The following is a 20,179-nucleotide window of genomic DNA, read 5'->3' as shown; positions in this document are numbered from 1 at the left end:
AAGTGCCTATGTCCACGCTGTGGGATGAAGCACTATAGCTGCGGCTTCCTTTCTGGAGCAAGCAAGAATGCTCTCAGCCGACTCTGCTTGTGAACGAGCCCTTGCTGGTCTTGGGCAATTTGGTGCACTGCACACGCAAGCCCAGTGCTCTGCAGCTAAATTGTTTGCCTTAAGTGGTCTGGACTGAAGAGAAGGCCAGCGATGGCAGTGAACTTTGCTGCTTTTCCGCGTGCATGCTGCACCCACCAACGGTGCACCGAGCACGGTTTCTTTGCTCAGCTCGAGCTACAGCGACACCCTTTCGGTTTCGCTGAGTCCACGCTGCCCATGCAGCTCTCACTCAGCGAAGTGCGCCAGGGGAGAAGCACTTGCTGGAGAAGTCTTTCAATGTGCAAGGCTTTGAAGGCAGCACCCCAATCGGGACATGAGGAGGGCTGATGAAGAACGTGGTTCTTTCTTGGCAACTTTCTCCTGTGCGAGATGTCTACCGAAGCTCTTTGCTCCTTGCGAGACGGCAGCGTGCGCCGGAGTACACTCGAGCCGAGGAGCGGGCAGACAGCATCGCCATCTGACGGGCGCTTTGCAGCTTGCCGCAGAAAGCGCTGCACTGCCGGGCACAGTGTTCCGGGCGAGAAGCAGAAGACCGTCCGCCTCCGGGGGAACGAAGGTACGGCGTGCTTGAAAAGGCGAAGAACGAAGCCGCGGAGCGCCGGGCTCGCGTGCTCGTTGTACGGGCTGCAAGACGAGCGTGGCTGCCACTCTCCTGCCTGCTGAATTGACGTTATAGCCTTGGGAAGGAGGAAGTTCCACGGCACTTGCCTGTGCTGCTGCTGCCTATTCCTCTTGTAGCTCTCTGTGGAAGCATTTGCGCTTCCCTTCAGTCTCCGTCTTTCCGAGAACACGATGGTAGTAGCATGCAGCGGAGGAGGGAAGAACAGAGCGCACCGGTGAGTCTGGTGCCGCTTACGTGCGGAAGGCGAAGGTGCAGCCCAGCCCTGGCTTCTACTTCTCGGGCCGTTCTCCAGGAAAGCAGCTGCTGGAGGCTGCCAAGGGAGCTGCGAGAGTGAAAGCAAGGTGGGCGTCTGTCTTAGAAGAAAGGCACAGAGCCACAGTGTCATTTGCGATTTCCGAAGGCTGGTTGGAGAGGCGTGCTTTAGGAAAGCCTTCTGCTTTGACGCCTGCTCCTGGCTGAGCTCTAGTTGCAGGGACTCTGCAAGGCTGAACAACTAGGAAAGTGCCTATGTCCACGCTGTGGGATGAAGCACTATAGCTGCGGCTTCCTTTCTGGAGCAAGCAAGAATGCTCTCAGCCGACTCTGCTTGTGAACGAGCCCTTGCTGGTCTTGGGCAATTTGGTGCACTGCACACGCAAGCCCAGTGCTCTGCAGCTAAATTGTTTGCCTTAAGTGGTCTGGACTGAAGAGAAGGCCAGCGATGGCAGTGAACTTTGCTGCTTTTCCGCGTGCATGCTGCACCCACCAACGGTGCACCGTGCACGGTTTCTTTGCTCAGCTCGAGCTACAGCGACACCCTTTCGGTTTCGCTGAGTCCACGCTGCCCATGCAGCTCTCACTCAGCGAAGTGCGCCAGGGGAGAAGCACTTGCTGGAGAAGTCTTTCAATGTGCAAGGCTTTGAAGGCAGCACCCCAATCGGGACATGAGGAGGGCTGATGAAGAACGTGGTTCTTTCTTGGCAACTTTCTCCTGTGCGAGATGTCTACCGAAGATCTTTGCTCCTTGCCAGACTGCAGTGTGCACCAGAGTACACTCTGGCCGAGAAGGAGAAGGCAGACAGCACCACCATCTGACGGGCCCTATGCAGGTTATGACAGAAAGCAGACTGCCCCTGGAAGGCACTGGCAGCTACGAGTTCCCCAAGTGTCAGGGGCAAATGCTGGGCGAGCTCGTCATCCTGGCACGGTTCTCTGTGCGAGAGCGACTTCTCAGCGGTCCTTCTCGTGGCCCCGATTGCGCTGCTGTGTTTTCAAAGTCCTGCACACTGAAAGACTCATCCAGCAAGTGCTTCTCCCCTTCAAGTTTCGCTGAGCGAGAGCTACCATGGGTAGTGTGGACGCCGCGAAACCGAAGGGGTCTCCCGCTAGCTCGAGCTGCGGAAAAACCGTGCACAGCACACTGACAAGCGGCAAAGCACAATGGCCTCGCTCGGCTTCTCTTCTGCCCAGACAACGAAAGGCGAAGAACGAAGCCTCAGAGCACCGGGCTTGTGCGTGCAGCATTGCAGAAAGCGCAGAGACGCCTATCGGGAATTTCGGTCCTTGCGAGAGAGTCTTGTGTGCCTCGTGGTGCTTCGAGCCGAGAAAGACCGGGCAGACAGCACCGCCACAGAGGGGGCGCTTTTGCACCTTGTAAAAGGCAAGAGGACTGCTCCTGGAAGGTGGTGCGAATCCCTGTTGCCACTAGTGTCAGGAGCAAAGTGCTTGCAAGCTTATTGTCCTGGCACAGCTCTCTGCGGGAGACGTAGCCGAGAAGCTTTCCGCTTAGCTTGGGATCGCAAGAGGGACAGATTGTGCTGCTACGTAGCGCTGGGAAGGAGAGGTGCAGGGCCCAGGCGTGTTTGGGCAGAAGCAGTGCACTGGAGCGCTTGGCTGCCGACACAGCGTTCCGTGCGAGAAGCAGACCGCTGTTCGCCTCCGGGAGAATGAAGGTACGGCGTGCTCGAAAAGGCGAAGGACGAAGCCGCAGAGCACCGGGCTGGTGTGCGCGTCGTATGGGCTTGCAAGACGAAGGGTGGCTGCTGCACTCCTGCCTGCTGAATTGACGTTCTAGCATTCGGAAGGAGGACGCTCAAGGGCACTTGCTTGTGCCGCTGCCTCTTCCTCTTCCAGCTCTAGGTGGAAGTGATTGTGCTTCTTCTCAAGATTCTTGTGGAAACTCTTTTGTTGAACTTTGGAGTGCAAAATCCTGGGAACTGAATGTTACATTCCATCTAGAACGAAAGTTTTATTCCTCAGTTTTTGTCAGGAACAGCTAGAATGGAAAACACATCTTGGCTTTTTGCATTCCCTTCAGAGAATATTAACACTACGCAAATCGATGCCACGATCTATTCTGTCACCTAAATTTACTGTTTCAATCATGCACTCATAGGCTGCTCGTCTGAAATTTTCTGTCCAGATTCATTTGACCTCACGCATCTTCTGTTTTGCAGTACCAACAAGTCTTGCTACAGAAAGACATGCTAGATCAGCAGCAGTGTTTAGGTAGGCCTTTGGTACGGCAGTATCTGAACAGCACGCAACTCATACCTCAACAATTCTCCCTGTGGCTCTGCTATGCGTGCTCTCGCATTTTTTCTCTCTCACTGAGCCTAAACTGTAGAACAAAAACATCCAGGAACTGCTGCCATGGGAATGCACAAAGACCAAAATCCCAGAGGTGGCCTGTACATTCCCTTTGCAGCCCCTGAACCATATCAAACGCACTGCTGGTCTGTACTTTTCTTTCCAGTGACACATCACATTCAGTCGAGCGGATACTGCAGACAAACCGAATCACTTCCAGCTAGCGAGCTCCAATACGAAAATGTGGCCGCACAGGAAGCTTTCACTGGCCTTGCATGGTACAGTTGCAAACTTGCACTATGACTGCAGTCAAATGGTACTCAGGGCTTTTACATTGCGTCTGTACACTGCACACACCCGACGGTGTTCTGTGCCTTCACTGTCAGTTTGGCTACCATCAAGTACTTTCATGTTCCCAAGGTGCCTATTTGGCACAAAGAAAAAGATACCAGCCTTGCTGGACTGCGACTTCTTCTGCCAGTCTTTCACGTACACACTTCTCACTGGGGCTATGCACCTTTCTTCTAAGCTGTGTGGAAAGTCACATTCTTTACACTCACAGATGCCAGTTTCCATCCTTAAAAGAGCCCGCAGCTCTGCCCATGCAAGCAGTCTGAGAACCGAAGCCCGCTGGCAGCATTCAGCTTTGTCTCTTTTCAGAGCGTGTACTGCACACAGCACAGTATGCTGTGGGGGGTTTTCCTCCCTTATAAGTACAGTCATACTCTTTCTGTTCCACTAAGTCCACATCATCCATCTACCTCTCGCTCAGGGAAAGGCAGTAGGAGAGAGAAAAGCAGTTGCTGCATTGGTCTTTCCGAGTCCATGATTTTCAACAAACCGCCGCACTCTGGATGACAAGGGGGTGCAATGGGAGGGTCTGCTGTTCTTGCTCAAGCTGGCACTTTCATGAGCTAATGTTTGTGTAGGATGTTCACAAGTTAGTATCTGGACTCTGCGAGAGTGAAAGACAGCGCTGGGGAGCTCACATTGCCCTCTGAGTGTGGTGCAAATAAGAGTTTGTACCTGGAAGGGGGAGATCAGTGAAATCTTTTTGTCCTGACACGGTTGATTTGAGAGCAGTGGTGTTTTCAACTTGGCTCTGCACTTTGGGTGGTTTATAGCTAGGTGAGGGGCCTTTCCTTCTTTTGCAAGTCCCCCCTGCCATGCTGGGGTTGTTCTTCTGAGTGCTGACAGCGCGCAGGTTAAAGTTAACTGCTCCTCATGGCGCCCAGCACCATTCATGTGGCAATAGTTTGTTCCTTTGCGGATCCTGGCTCTTCGAATGTCTTTTGATTTCGTCCGGAAGACACTTCCATGTGGAGACAGCAACAGGTTGCTGAATGGGCACCTTTTGTGACCAATATTTACACTTGATGAAATTAGTGCATCAGGATGGTGATAGGCAACCAATGACCACTCAATTAACACTTACAATATTACTAACTTAAGCGAAACGAGGTTTTGCAAATGGCAATCTCTCCTTTGTACTGATACAGCCCTAATTTAATTTTCTTCAATGCACCAGCCTCAAGCACGGTGCTCTGCATGATTGCAAGTAAGAATTGCAAGATTGCAAGTAGGAACATTTAGTTGGAAAGGAAAGCTGATGGCACAGGTTCACATGGCGCTGTTTCTATTCTTCAAAGTGAATGTGAAACCCACTCTAACTTATTATCCAAATAGGAGAGCACCAGGGAATGCTCATACTTTAAAGGTAGCAGGGAAAAGAGCTCAGAAGCTTGGCTCTTGCATTCCCTCTCTAACAGTTCAACAGCTCTAGCCCAGAGAACTGCCTACTAGGAAGAGCCATTAAATTCACATGCTCTTCTATGTGCACTTTCCTCCTCAGCTTTAAGTACCATCATAATCCTTCAGTCTCACAGAGTCAGGATGCAAACAGAATTTTATCAGGGGCTGCTAAAGTCAGCAGGATGCAAATTTGTTCAACAGCTTGGCTTTTTCATTCCTTCTCTAACAGTTCAACAGCTATAGCCCACAGAACTGCCCATGAGGAAAAGCCATTAATTCGCTGAGAACACCCTACATGCAGATCCAAAACTGCTTTCTTTGCCAAAGAGAGAAACTATGAGCCCATCTCAGAAGAACTGGGATCTCCTCCTCCAAAATAGAAAACATCCAGGAACTGCTCCCATCCAATGTGCCAGAACACTGTTACTGGACATTACCTGCCCTGGTGTCTAAATCAGCTGCACACCAAGGATGAGCATAGCTGCTTGTCTTGGCTTACTGCCAAGAGTTCAGAAGACCACCTTTCAGAAGTGGAAACGACATGCCAAAATTGACTTTTTCAGGAGACTGCCTTGAAAATAGGGCGTAGCAACTCCATACTTGTACAAATCAAGGCAGTGCTTCTACACCAAATATGCCAGGACAGAAAGTTGCTGCTGCCCTTTACCTCCACTAGGCAGCTTCTTATGTGCACCTGAAACACTGGGGCTAGGTGCTTTCCTTCCCATGGAAAAGCATTGTCATCCTCTCTGAGGAACTGGCGTGCTACCGCCAATATTGAATATATCTAAGAATTGCTCCTACACAAGAGGTGCCAGGAGAGAAATGTCTCAGTTGAGTTTACTTCCCCATGGGACCTTATCATCTGCTCCACCAACACTGGGATTTCAGACCTTTGCATTCCAAGGAAAGGCATTATGAGTCACTTGGCCTTGCGTTGCCTTCAGTACCATTGCCTGGTTTTTCCTAGCCTACCCTTGCTTTGCCTTCCTTGGCTACGTCTCTCTTGCCTATGTCTCCCTTGCCCTGCCCTGCCTATGATTTCCTTGCTTTGCCCTGCCTTGCCTTTTCTTCCATGCAGGCAAGGCAATGCAGTCAAAGCAAGTTTAGGCCATTCTAGTCAAGTCAAGGGAAAGTTAGGGAAAGCAAAGCAAGAGCAGTGAGCAGGCAGCAAAGTAGGGCCAATGAGTGCGAGGCAAGAGAAGGCCCAGAAGTTGTAGGGAAGGCAGGGCATAGGAAGGTAAGTCCAGTGATGCAGAGGGCAGGCAAAGACAAGAAAGGCTAGGCAAGGAAAGGCCAGGCAAGAAAGGGGTAGGCAAATAAAAACAGGGAATGCTTACACAAAGCAATGTGAAGCAAGGAACAGCTAGGCAAGTCAAGGCAAGAACACAGAAAGGTCAGTGGAGTAAGGCAAGCAAGGGAGAGATAGGAGAAGCAAGTTAAATCAAAGGAGAGGAAGACAAGACACGGAAGGCCAGGGAAGGAGGCAGTAGGCAGGGGCTGGTTATGAAAGGCAGTGCAAGGCTGTTGCTGTTGAGACGGTCACGACACACATACACTCTCTGCCCCGAGCAATGGCAAAAAACCACTTGTATTATTTATGCATCTTCTCTTATGCACTTTTTTAGCTACATGTGCATGGACTATTATTTTGCTATAATACAATACTACTGGTTGTCTATAGTGTACACACATTCTTTGCTAAACATCAGCCAGTATCGTCCCTTTTGCAGCTGTTACAACTTCTTTCTGTTGTTTATCTTCTTGCTTCTGCAATTCTCACGGGTACAAAATGATTGTATCAACGGAAATGTCTGTGAGGCCTTCAGACCAGCTGTTGGTTCCCACAAAAGGCAAAGGAGTGGTAGACAAAAGAAGGCCAGGAATCTGTAGGCAAAGCAGGGATTGGGAGGGGTAGGCAAAGGAAAGCAAGGCCATGTTGGAAAGGGGCACAAATGTCAAGAAGGGCAAGGGTTATGCAAGGCAGTGCAAGGCAAGGGAAGGGTAGGCAGGCCAAGGCAAGACAAGAGCATGGAGGGGTGGTGCAGAAAAGGTGATGATCGGATGGATAGGCCAGTCAAAGGTGGGTAGACTAGGCGAGGGAAAGAGGGGTAGCAGGGCAAGGCAAGTGTTGGCTTTGCAAAGCAAGGCAAGAGAGACTTAGGCAAGGCCAAGAGAGTCATAGGAGAAGCAGGCAAGACAAGACCAGGAAACAAGGGGTAAGAAAGTCAAGGTGGGAGATTGGTGAACAAGGCCATGCAATGGAGACATAGGAAGGGCAAGGGAGGTACACAGAGGTGTCTGTAAGGCAATGCAAGGCTGGGCTCTGCATGGCAAGGGATGATCAGGTATGGCAATGCCTTCATGTACCCCACTGTTTCAGGAGAATATGAGAGGTGGCCCAGGGGTGGTCAAAGCCAGCAAGACCCATCTGTCCTGGCAGCTTTCCTCCGGGAGTAATCCTTGGTTGTATTGGATATGGGACATGCAATCACCATTTTAGCCATAGACTCCTGGACAAGAATGAAAGTTCTTTTCCCTGGGAAGGAAAACACGTAGACCCACTGTTTCAGGTGCAGATGAAAGACAGAACAAGGAAGGACAAGGCACTCGAAGAACGCCTTCTTTCTGGACGCGTCCTTCTGGGTGTGCTCAAGCTGCGTGGGCTCGGCAGCACTGAAGGTGTAAGAACCTGTTTCTGGCCAGGCAGTGTGCTGCAGTGCAAGGGCTGCGCCTTACTTTGTTGAAGCAGGCAGAGCATTCTCAGCTGAATCTGCTTGTTGAAGCAGCTCTTGGCTGGACATTTGCAAGTCGCTCCACTGAGCCCATGAAGCCGGTGCCCAGCTGCTTCGTTCTTCGCCTTCTGTGGTCCGGACAGGACTGAAGCGCAGCGATGGCTTGGAGCTTTGCCGCTCTTCAGCGTGAACACTGCACGCAGCCACAGGCTGCTGTGCACGGCTTTTCCTCAGCTCGACGTACAGTCATTCTCTTGCTGTTTCCCCGAGTCGAAAGTGTCCGTGTAGCTCTCTCGCTCAGCGAAAGGCGTCAGGAGAGAAACACTTGCTGGATGAGCTTTTCGCTGGCCAAGCCTTTCAACACAGCACCACCATTCGGGCAAAGGAGGAGGAGAAAGGAAAGAGCACCTTTTCGTCCCGGCACGTTCTTCTTTGCGAGACGCCTCTCCGCCTCTTCGCTCCCTGCAAGGCTGTAATGTGCGCGGTGGCACTTGGAAGCGAGAAGGCAGGTGCAGAGAGCACCGCGATCTGACGGCGCTGTGCCGGCTGGAAAGGAAAGAGGGCTGCCACTGGAATGCGGTGCAAATACAGGTTTGCACGCGTCGAGGGTAAGCGCCGGGTGAGCTTGCTGACCTAAAACCGTTCTCTGTGCCAGACACAGGCATTGAGAATCTTTCCGTTAAGAATCAGGCTGCCACGCAAACAGAACGTGGTGCTGCCTAGCGCTGCGAGGGAAAGTGCAGGCAGAGCATTCTCGGCTGAATCTGCTTGTTGAAGCAGCTCTTGGCTGGACGTTTGCAAGTCGCGCCACTGAGTCCATGAAGCCGGTGCCCAGCTGCTTCGTTCTTCGCCTTCTGTGGTCCGGACAGGACTGAAGCGCAGCGATGGCTTGGAGCTTTGCCGCTCTTCAGATTGTTTACTGCAGGCATCTACATTTTTCTGTGCACGGATTTTCCTCAGCTGGACATAGAATTATTTTCTTGCTGTTTTACAGTGTCCAGACCATCTGTGTAGCTCTCGGTCAGGGAAATGCGTCAAGAGAGACGCCCTTGCTGGATGAGCTTTTCGCTGGCCAAGCCTTTCGACATCCCACCACAATTGGTCGAGGACGAGGAGAAAGGAGGGGTAACAGGGTAATATCTCTACAGTGCATCAGGTCATGTGAAATTTGTGCTGCTGCTGCCTAGTGCCCTTGCAGCTATCTGGGGAAGCAATTGCCCTTCCCTTCAGTCTCTGAGTTTCGGAGAACACGAATGCATGTAGGATGCAAGCGGAGGAGGGAAGTACAGAGTGCACCGGTGAGTTCGCTGTTGCTTACCTGGGGAGGGCGGAGGTGCAGCCCAGCACTGGCTTTGACGTCTACGGCCGTTCTCCAGGAGAGTAGCTGCTGGAGGCTGCCAAGGGAGCTGCGAGCACGAAAGTATAGCGGGCGTCTGTCTTAGAAGAAAGGCGCAGAGCCGCACTGTGATGCGCCCTTTCAGGAGGCTGCTTGGAGAAAGGGTGCTTTAGGAGGGCCTTCTGCTTTGACGCCTGCTCCTGGGTGAGCTCTAGCTGCAGGGACTCTGCAAGGCTGAACGACTAGGGAAGTGCCTATCTCCACGCTGTGGGATGAAGTGCTACGGCTCCGCGTTCCCTTTTGGAGACGCGAGGACTCCCTCAGCCGGCTTGGCTTGTGAACGAGCCTGCTGGACTTCTGCAACTCGGTGCACTGCACCTGCAAGCCCGGTGCTCTGCGGCTTCATTTTTCGCCTCACGTTATCCGCACGGAAGGGAAGCCCAGCGAGGGCACTGAACTTTGCCGCTTTTGCTCGTGCATGCTGCACGCACCCTCGGTGTAGCGTGCACGATTTCTTTCCACAGCTCTATAGGAGAAAGGCTCGCGAAGGGTGTCTGGACTTCAGGCGGCTCTCTTGAAAGCTGTGTATTGCATAGGCGAAGTTACAGCATTTCAGGGAGTGGGTATCCAGAGCCAGCCCTACAGCTGTCAGCTACAGCTGGTAGGCATACCTGGAGCCGCTTTCTGTTCAAGTTAGAAAGCATTATGTATTTTTCTTTGCTGAGTATCTCAATACATAGCAACCAATAAGCACCATACAACAATACCTTTACATTTGCCTGTAGCCTATCATGACTACTACCATTACCATATTATAGTCATTCTTATCCAATCACAAGAGTAAGTATGTTACAATTTAAGCTTACAGTGGAAAATTCTCAGACCTCTCTTCTTCTTGCTACATCGACATTTCTTGTTTGCCTGCGATAGCTCTCTTTTTGGTAAAAACATGTTTTCTATTTCCTTATGGCCTTCTTGAGACTTATTTACTTGGTGAAAAACATGTGCTTGTTTGTACTCACATACCGGTGTCCTAATAAAAAACATCTCCTTCCAACTCAATCTCCAACCTTTGCCTTCTCAGTTATTCAGTGATCAGTGTTTCAGCAAAACACCTTTTACTCTCTATCAAAACTCGTTTCCATTTCTACCTCATGCTAAGTTTCTACATTCAGAGATCTTTCTGTCAAGCCTACATAGCTGTGAAACTTTCTTACCAAACTTTCATCCTCTCCAACAAGCTCGAGCTACAAGGACACCCTTTCAGTTTCGCTGAGTCCACGCTGCCCACGTAGCTGTCGCTGAGCGAAGTGTGCCAGGGGAGAAGCACTTGCTGGAAGAGTCTTTCAATGCGCACGGCTTTGAAGGCAGCACCACAATGTGGGCCACGAGAAGGGGTGAGGAGGAATGTGGTGTCGTCCTGGCACCTTTCTCCTGTGTGAGCTGTCTACCGAAGCTCTTTGCTCCTTGCGAGACGGCAGCGTGCGCCGGAGTACACTCGAGCCGAGGAGCGGGCAGACAGCATCGCCATCTGACGGGCGCTTTGCAGCTTGCCGCAGAAAGCGCTGCACTGCCGGGCACAGTGTTCCGGGCGAGAAGCAGAAGACCGTCCGCCTCCGGGGGAACGAAGGTACGGCATGCTCGAAAAGGCGAAGAACGAAGCCGCGGAGCGCCGGGCTCGCGTGCTCGTTGTACGGGCTGCAAGACGACCGTGGCTGCCACTCTCCTGCCTGCTGAATTGACGTTATAGCCTTGGGAAGGAGGAAGTTCCACGGCACTTACCTGTGCTGCTGCTGCCTATTCCTCTTGTAGCTCTCTGTGGAAGCATTTGCGCTTCCCTTCAGTCTCCGTCTTTCCGAGAACACGATGGTAGTAGCATGCAGCGGAGGAGGGAAGAACAGAGCGCACCGGTGAGTCTGGTGCCGCTTACGTGCGGAAGGCGAAGGTGCAGCCCAGCCCTGGCTTCTACTTCTCGGGCCGTTCTCCAGGAAAGCAGCTGCTGGAGGCTGCCAAGGGAGCTGCGAGAGTGAAAGCAAGGTGGGCGTCTGTCTTAGAAGAAAGGCACAGAGCCACAGTGTCATTTGCGATTTCCGAAGGCTGGTTGGAGAGGCGTGCTTTAGGAAAGCCTTCTGCTTTGACGCCTGCTCCTGGCTGAGCTCTAGTTGCAGGGACTCTGCAAGGCTGAACAACTAGGAAAGTGCCTATGTCCACGCTGTGGGATGAAGCACTATAGCTGCGGCTTCCTTTCTGGAGCAAGCAAGAATGCTCTCAGCCGACTCTGCTTGTGAACGAGCCCTTGCTGGTCTTGGGCAATTTGGTGCACTGCACACGCAAGCCCAGTGCTCTGCAGCTAAATTGTTTGCCTTAAGTGGTCTGGACTGAAGAGAAGGCCAGCGATGGCAGTGAACTTTGCTGCTTTTCCGCGTGCATGCTGCACCCACCAACGGTGCACCGAGCACGGTTTCTTTGCTCAGCTCGAGCTACAGCGACACCCTTTCGGTTTCGCTGAGTCCACGCTGCCCATGCAGCTCTCACTCAGCGAAGTGCGCCAGGGGAGAAGCACTTGCTGGAGAAGTCTTTCAATGTGCAAGGCTTTGAAGGCAGCACCCCAATCGGGACATGAGGAGGGCTGATGAAGAACGTGGTTCTTTCTTGGCAACTTTCTCCTGTGCGAGATGTCTACCGAAGCTCTTTGCTCCTTGCGAGACGGCAGCGTGCGCCGGAGTACACTCGAGCCGAGGAGCGGGCAGACAGCATCGCCATCTGACGGGCGCTTTGCAGCTTGCCGCAGAAAGCGCTGCACTGCCGGGCACAGTGTTCCGGGCGAGAAGCAGAAGACCGTCCGCCTCCGGGGGAACGAAGGTACGGCGTGCTTGAAAAGGCGAAGAACGAAGCCGCGGAGCGCCGGGCTCGCGTGCTCGTTGTACGGGCTGCAAGACGAGCGTGGCTGCCACTCTCCTGCCTGCTGAATTGACGTTATAGCCTTGGGAAGGAGGAAGTTCCACGGCACTTGCCTGTGCTGCTGCTGCCTATTCCTCTTGTAGCTCTCTGTGGAAGCATTTGCGCTTCCCTTCAGTCTCCGTCTTTCGGAGAACACGATGGTAGTAGCATGCAGCGGAGGAGGGAAGAACAGAGCGCACCGGTGAGTCTGGTGCCGCTTACGTGCGGAAGGCGAAGGTGCAGCCCAGCCCTGGCTTCTACTTCTCGGGCCGTTCTCCAGGAAAGCAGCTGCTGGAGGCTGCCAAGGGAGCTGCGAGAGTGAAAGCAAGGTGGGCGTCTGTCTTAGAAGAAAGGCACAGAGCCACAGTGTCATTTGCGATTTCCGAAGGCTGGTTGGAGAGGCGTGCTTTAGGAAAGCCTTCTGCTTTGACGCCTGCTCCTGGCTGAGCTCTAGTTGCAGGGACTCTGCAAGGCTGAACAACTAGGAAAGTGCCTATGTCCACGCTGTGGGATGAAGCACTATAGCTGCGGCTTCCTTTCTGGAGCAAGCAAGAATGCTCTCAGCCGACTCTGCTTGTGAACGAGCCCTTGCTGGTCTTGGGCAATTTGGTGCACTGCACACGCAAGCCCAGTGCTCTGCAGCTAAATTGTTTGCCTTAAGTGGTCTGGACTGAAGAGAAGGCCAGCGATGGCAGTGAACTTTGCTGCTTTTCCGCGTGCATGCTGCACCCACCAACGGTGCACCGTGCACGGTTTCTTTGCTCAGCTCGAGCTACAGCGACACCCTTTCGGTTTCGCTGAGTCCACGCTGCCCATGCAGCTCTCACTCAGCGAAGTGCGCCAGGGGAGAAGCACTTGCTGGAGAAGTCTTTCAATGTGCAAGGCTTTGAAGGCAGCACCCCAATCGGGACATGAGGAGGGCTGATGAAGAACGTGGTTCTTTCTTGGCAACTTTCTCCTGTGCGAGATGTCTACCGAAGATCTTTGCTCCTTGCCAGACTGCAGTGTGCACCAGAGTACACTCTGGCCGAGAAGGAGAAGGCAGACAGCACCACCATCTGACGGGCCCTATGCAGGTTATGACAGAAAGCAGACTGCCCCTGGAAGGCACTGGCAGCTACGAGTTCCCCAAGTGTCAGGGGCAAATGCTGGGCGAGCTCGTCATCCTGGCACGGTTCTCTGTGCGAGAGCGACTTCTCAGCGGTCCTTCTCGTGGCCCCGATTGCGCTGCTGTGTTTTCAAAGTCCTGCACACTGAAAGACTCATCCAGCAAGTGCTTCTCCCCTTCAAGTTTCGCTGAGCGAGAGCTACCATGGGTAGTGTGGACGCCGCGAAACCGAAGGGGTCTCCCGCTAGCTCGAGCTGCGGAAAAACCGTGCACAGCACACTGACAAGCGGCAAAGCACAATGGCCTCGCTCGGCTTCTCTTCTGCCCAGACAACGAAAGGCGAAGAACGAAGCCTCAGAGCACCGGGCTTGTGCGTGCAGCATTGCAGAAAGCGCAGAGACGCCTATCGGGAATTTCGGTCCTTGCGAGAGAGTCTTGTGTGCCTCGTGGTGCTTCGAGCCGAGAAAGACCGGGCAGACAGCACCGCCACAGAGGGGGCGCTTTTGCACCTTGTAAAAGGCAAGAGGACTGCTCCTGGAAGGTGGTGCGAATCCCTGTTGCCACTAGTGTCAGGAGCAAAGTGCTTGCAAGCTTATTGTCCTGGCACAGCTCTCTGCGGGAGACGTAGCCGAGAAGCTTTCCGCTTAGCTTGGGATCGCAAGAGGGACAGATTGTGCTGCTACGTAGCGCTGGGAAGGAGAGGTGCAGGGCCCAGGCGTGTTTGGGCAGAAGCAGTGCACTGGAGCGCTTGGCTGCCGACACAGCGTTCCGTGCGAGAAGCAGACCGCTGTTCGCCTCCGGGAGAATGAAGGTACGGCGTGCTCGAAAAGGCGAAGGACGAAGCCGCAGAGCACCGGGCTGGTGTGCGCGTCGTATGGGCTTGCAAGACGAAGGGTGGCTGCTGCACTCCTGCCTGCTGAATTGACGTTCTAGCATTCGGAAGGAGGACGCTCAAGGGCACTTGCTTGTGCCGCTGCCTCTTCCTCTTCCAGCTCTAGGTGGAAGTGATTGTGCTTCTTCTCAAGATTCTTGTGGAAACTCTTTTGTTGAACTTTGGAGTGCAAAATCCTGGGAACTGAATGTTACATTCCATCTAGAACGAAAGTTTTATTCCTCAGTTTTTGTCAGGAACAGCTAGAATGGAAAACACATCTTGGCTTTTTGCATTCCCTTCAGAGAATATTAACACTACGCAAATCGATGCCACGATCTATTCTGTCACCTAAATTTACTGTTTCAATCATGCACTCATAGGCTGCTCGTCTGAAATTTTCTGTCCAGATTCATTTGACCTCACGCATCTTCTGTTTTGCAGTACCAACAAGTCTTGCTACAGAAAGACATGCTAGATCAGCAGCAGTGTTTAGGTAGGCCTTTGGTACGGCAGTATCTGAACAGCACGCAACTCATACCTCAGCAATTCTCCCTGTGGCTCTGCTATGCGTGCTCTCGCATTTTTTCTCTCTCACTGAGCCTAAACTGTAGAACAAAAACATCCAGGAACTGCTGCCATGGGAATGCACAAAGACCAAAATCCCAGAGGTGGCCTGTACATTCCCTTTGCAGCCCCTGAACCATATCAAACGCACTGCTGGTCTGTACTTTTCTTTCCAGTGACACATCACATTCAGTCGAGCGGATACTGCAGACAAACCGAATCACTTCCAGCTAGCGAGCTCCAATACGAAAATGTGGCCGCACAGGAAGCTTTCACTGGCCTTGCATGGTACAGTTGCAAACTTGCACTATGACTGCAGTCAAATGGTACTCAGGGCTTTTACATTGCGTCTGTACACTGCACACACCCGACGGTGTTCTGTGCCTTCACTGTCAGTTTGGCTACCATCAAGTACTTTCATGTTCCCAAGGTGCCTATTTGGCACAAAGAAAAAGATACCAGCCTTGCTGGACTGCGACTTCTTCTGCCAGTCTTTCACGTACACACTTCTCACTGGGGCTATGCACCTTTCTTCTAAGCTGTGTGGAAAGTCACATTCTTTACACTCACAGATGCCAGTTTCCATCCTTAAAAGAGCCCGCAGCTCTGCCCATGCAAGCAGTCTGAGAACCGAAGCCCGCTGGCAGCATTCAGCTTTGTCTCTTTTCAGAGCGTGTACTGCACACAGCACAGTATGCTGTGGGGGGTTTTCCTCCCTTATAAGTACAGTCATACTCTTTCTGTTCCACTAAGTCCACATCATCCATCTACCTCTCGCTCAGGGAAAGGCAGTAGGAGAGAGAAAAGCAGTTGCTGCATTGGTCTTTCCGAGTCCATGATTTTCAACAAACCGCCGCACTCTGGATGACAAGGGGGTGCAATGGGAGGGTCTGCTGTTCTTGCTCAAGCTGGCACTTTCATGAGCTAATGTTTGTGTAGGATGTTCACAAGTTAGTATCTGGACTCTGCGAGAGTGAAAGACAGCGCTGGGGAGCTCACATTGCCCTCTGAGTGTGGTGCAAATAAGAGTTTGTACCTGGAAGGGGGAGATCAGTGAAATCTTTTTGTCCTGACACGGTTGATTTGAGAGCAGTGGTGTTTTCAACTTGGCTCTGCACTTTGGGTGGTTTATAGCTAGGTGAGGGGCCTTTCCTTCTTTTGCAAGTCCCCCCTGCCATGCTGGGGTTGTTCTTCTGAGTGCTGACAGCGCGCAGGTTAAAGTTAACTGCTCCTCATGGCGCCCAGCACCATTCATGTGGCAATAGTTTGTTCCTTTGCGGATCCTGGCTCTTCGAATGTCTTTTGATTTCGTCCGGAAGACACTTCCATGTGGAGACAGCAACAGGTTGCTGAATGGGCACCTTTTGTGACCAATATTTACACTTGATGAAATTAGTGCATCAGGATGGTGATAGGCAACCAATGACCACTCAATTAACACTTACAATATTACTAACTTAAGCGAAACGAGGTTTTGCAAATGGCAATCTCTCCTTTGTACTGATACAGCCCTAATTTAATTTTCTTCAATGCACCAGCCTCAAGCACGGTGCTCTGCATGATTGCAAGTAAGAATTGCAAGATTGCAAGTAGGAACATTTAGTTGGAAAGGAAAGCTGATGGCACAGGTTCACATGGCGCTGTTTCTATTCTTCAAAGTGAATGTGAAACCCACTCTAACTTATTATCCAAATAGGAGAGCACCAGGGAATGCTCATACTTTAAAGGTAGCAGGGAAAAGAGCTCAGAAGCTTGGCTCTTGCATTCCCTCTCTAACAGTTCAACAGCTCTAGCCCAGAGAACTGCCTACTAGGAAGAGCCATTAAATTCACATGCTCTTCTATGTGCACTTTCCTCCTCAGCTTTAAGTACCATCATAATCCTTCAGTCTCACAGAGTCAGGATGCAAACAGAATTTTATCAGGGGCTGCTAAAGTCAGCAGGATGCAAATTTGTTCAACAGCTTGGCTTTTTCATTCCTTCTCTAACAGTTCAACAGCTATAGCCCACAGAACTGCCCATGAGGAAAAGCCATTAATTCGCTGAGAACACCCTACATGCAGATCCAAAACTGCTTTCTTTGCCAAAGAGAGAAACTATGAGCCCATCTCAGAAGAACTGGGATCTCCTCCTCCAAAATAGAAAACATCCAGGAACTGCTCCCATCCAATGTGCCAGAACACTGTTACTGGACATTACCTGCCCTGGTGTCTAAATCAGCTGCACACCAAGGATGAGCATAGCTGCTTGTCTTGGCTTACTGCCAAGAGTTCAGAAGACCACCTTTCAGAAGTGGAAACGACATGCCAAAATTGACTTTTTCAGGAGACTGCCTTGAAAATAGGGCGTAGCAACTCCATACTTGTACAAATCAAGGCAGTGCTTCTACACCAAATATGCCAGGACAGAAAGTTGCTGCTGCCCTTTACCTCCACTAGGCAGCTTCTTATGTGCACCTGAAACACTGGGGCTAGGTGCTTTCCTTCCCATGGAAAAGCATTGTCATCCTCTCTGAGGAACTGGCGTGCTACCGCCAATATTGAATATATCTAAGAATTGCTCCTACACAAGAGGTGCCAGGAGAGAAATGTCTCAGTTGAGTTTACTTCCCCATGGGACCTTATCATCTGCTCCACCAACACTGGGATTTCAGACCTTTGCATTCCAAGGAAAGGCATTATGAGTCACTTGGCCTTGCGTTGCCTTCAGTACCATTGCCTGGTTTTTCCTAGCCTACCCTTGCTTTGCCTTCCTTGGCTACGTCTCTCTTGCCTATGTCTCCCTTGCCCTGCCCTGCCTATGATTTCCTTGCTTTGCCCTGCCTTGCCTTTTCTTCCATGCAGGCAAGGCAATGCAGTCAAAGCAAGTTTAGGCCATTCTAGTCAAGTCAAGGGAAAGTTAGGGAAAGCAAAGCAAGAGCAGTGAGCAGGCAGCAAAGTAGGGCCAATGAGTGCGAGGCAAGAGAAGGCCCAGAAGTTGTAGGGAAGGCAGGGCATAGGAAGGTAAGTCCAGTGATGCAGAGGGCAGGCAAAGACAAGAAAGGCTAGGCAAGGAAAGGCCAGGCAAGAAAGGGGTAGGCAAATAAAAACAGGGAATGCTTACACAAAGCAATGTGAAGCAAGGAACAGCTAGGCAAGTCAAGGCAAGAACACAGAAAGGTCAGTGGAGTAAGGCAAGCAAGGGAGAGATAGGAGAAGCAAGTTAAATCAAAGGAGAGGAAGACAAGACACGGAAGGCCAGGGAAGGAGGCAGTAGGCAGGGGCTGGTTATGAAAGGCAGTGCAAGGCTGTTGCTGTTGAGACGGTCACGACACACATACACTCTCTGCCCCGAGCAATGGCAAAAAACCACTTGTATTATTTATGCATCTTCTCTTATGCACTTTTTTAGCTACATGTGCATGGACTATTATTTTGCTATAATACAATACTACTGGTTGTCTATAGTGTACACACATTCTTTGCTAAACATCAGCCAGTATCGTCCCTTTTGCAGCTGTTACAACTTCTTTCTGTTGTTTATCTTCTTGCTTCTGCAATTCTCACGGGTACAAAATGATTGTATCAACGGAAATGTCTGTGAGGCCTTCAGACCAGCTGTTGGTTCCCACAAAAGGCAAAGGAGTGGTAGACAAAAGAAGGCCAGGAATCTGTAGGCAAAGCAGGGATTGGGAGGGGTAGGCAAAGGAAAGCAAGGCCATGTTGGAAAGGGGCACAAATGTCAAGAAGGGCAAGGGTTATGCAAGGCAGTGCAAGGCAAGGGAAGGGTAGGCAGGCCAAGGCAAGACAAGAGCATGGAGGGGTGGTGCAGAAAAGGTGATGATCGGATGGATAGGCCAGTCAAAGGTGGGTAGACTAGGCGAGGGAAAGAGGGGTAGCAGGGCAAGGCAAGTGTTGGCTTTGCAAAGCAAGGCAAGAGAGACTTAGGCAAGGCCAAGAGAGTCATAGGAGAAGCAGGCAAGACAAGACCAGGAAACAAGGGGTAAGAAAGTCAAGGTGGGAGATTGGTGAACAAGGCCATGCAATGGAGACATAGGAAGGGCAAGGGAGGTACACAGAGGTGTCTGTAAGGCAATGCAAGGCTGGGCTCTGCATGGCAAGGGATGATCAGGTATGGCAATGCCTTCATGTACCCCACTGTTTCAGGAGAATATGAGAGGTGGCCCAGGGGTGGTCAAAGCCAGCAAGACCCATCTGTCCTGGCAGCTTTCCTCCGGGAGTAATCCTTGGTTGTATTGGATATGGGACATGCAATCACCATTTTAGCCATAGACTCCTGGACAAGAATGAAAGTTCTTTTCCCTGGGAAGGAAAACACGTAGACCCACTGTTTCAGGTGCAGATGAAAGACAGAACAAGGAAGGACAAGGCACTCGAAGAACGCCTTCTTTCTGGACGCGTCCTTCTGGGTGTGCTCAAGCTGCGTGGGCTCGGCAGCACTGAAGGTGTAAGAACCTGTTTCTGGCCAGGCAGTGTGCTGCAGTGCAAGGGCTGCGCCTTACTTTGTTGAAGCAGGCAGAGCATTCTCAGCTGAATCTGCTTGTTGAAGCAGCTCTTGGCTGGACATTTGCAAGTCGCTCCACTGAGCCCATGAAGCCGGTGCCCAGCTGCTTCGTTCTTCGCCTTCTGTGGTCCGGACAGGACTGAAGCGCAGCGATGGCTTGGAGCTTTGCCGCTCTTCAGCGTGAACACTGCACGCAGCCACAGGCTGCTGTGCACGGCTTTTCCTCAGCTCGACGTACAGTCATTCTCTTGCTGTTTCCCCGAGTCGAAAGTGTCCGTGTAGCTCTCTCGCTCAGCGAAAGGCGTCAGGAGAGAAACACTTGCTGGATGAGCTTTTCGCTGGCCAAGCCTTTCAACACAGCACCACCATTCGGGCAAAGGAGGAGGAGAAAGGAAAGAGCACCTTTTCGTCCCGGCACGTTCTTCTTTGCGAGACGCCTCTCCGCCTCTTCGCTCCCTGCAAGGCTGTAATGTGCGCGGTGGCACTTGGAAGCGAGAAGGCAGGTGCAGAGAGCACCGCGATCTGACGGCGCTGTGCCGGCTGGAAAGGAAAGAGGGCTGCCACTGGAATGCGGTGCAAATACAGGTTTGCACGCGTCGAGGGTAAGCGCCGGGTGAGCTTGCTGACCTAAAACCGTTCTCTGTGCCAGACACAGGCATTGAGAATCTTTCCGTTAAGAATCAGGCTGCCACGCAAACAGAACGTGGTGCTGCCTAGCGCTGCGAGGGAAAGTGCAGGCAGAGCATTCTCGGCTGAATCTGCTTGTTGAAGCAGCTCTTGGCTGGACGTTTGCAAGTCGCGCCACTGAGTCCATGAAGCCGGTGCCCAGCTGCTTCGTTCTTCGCCTTCTGTGGTCCGGACAGGACTGAAGCGCAGCGATGGCTTGGAGCTTTGCCGCTCTTCAGATTGTTTACTGCAGGCATCTACATTTTTCTGTGCACGGATTTTCCTCAGCTGGACATAGAATTATTTTCTTGCTGTTTTACAGTGTCCAGACCATCTGTGTAGCTCTCGGTCAGGGAAATGCGTCAAGAGAGACGCCCTTGCTGGATGAGCTTTTCGCTGG

This window comes from Aphelocoma coerulescens, chromosome 4, assembly GCF_041296385.1.
Source record: "Aphelocoma coerulescens isolate FSJ_1873_10779 chromosome 4, UR_Acoe_1.0, whole genome shotgun sequence".
NCBI classification, from domain to species: domain Eukaryota; kingdom Metazoa; phylum Chordata; class Aves; order Passeriformes; family Corvidae; genus Aphelocoma; species Aphelocoma coerulescens.
Note: the sequence above shows the minus strand (reverse complement) of the source record.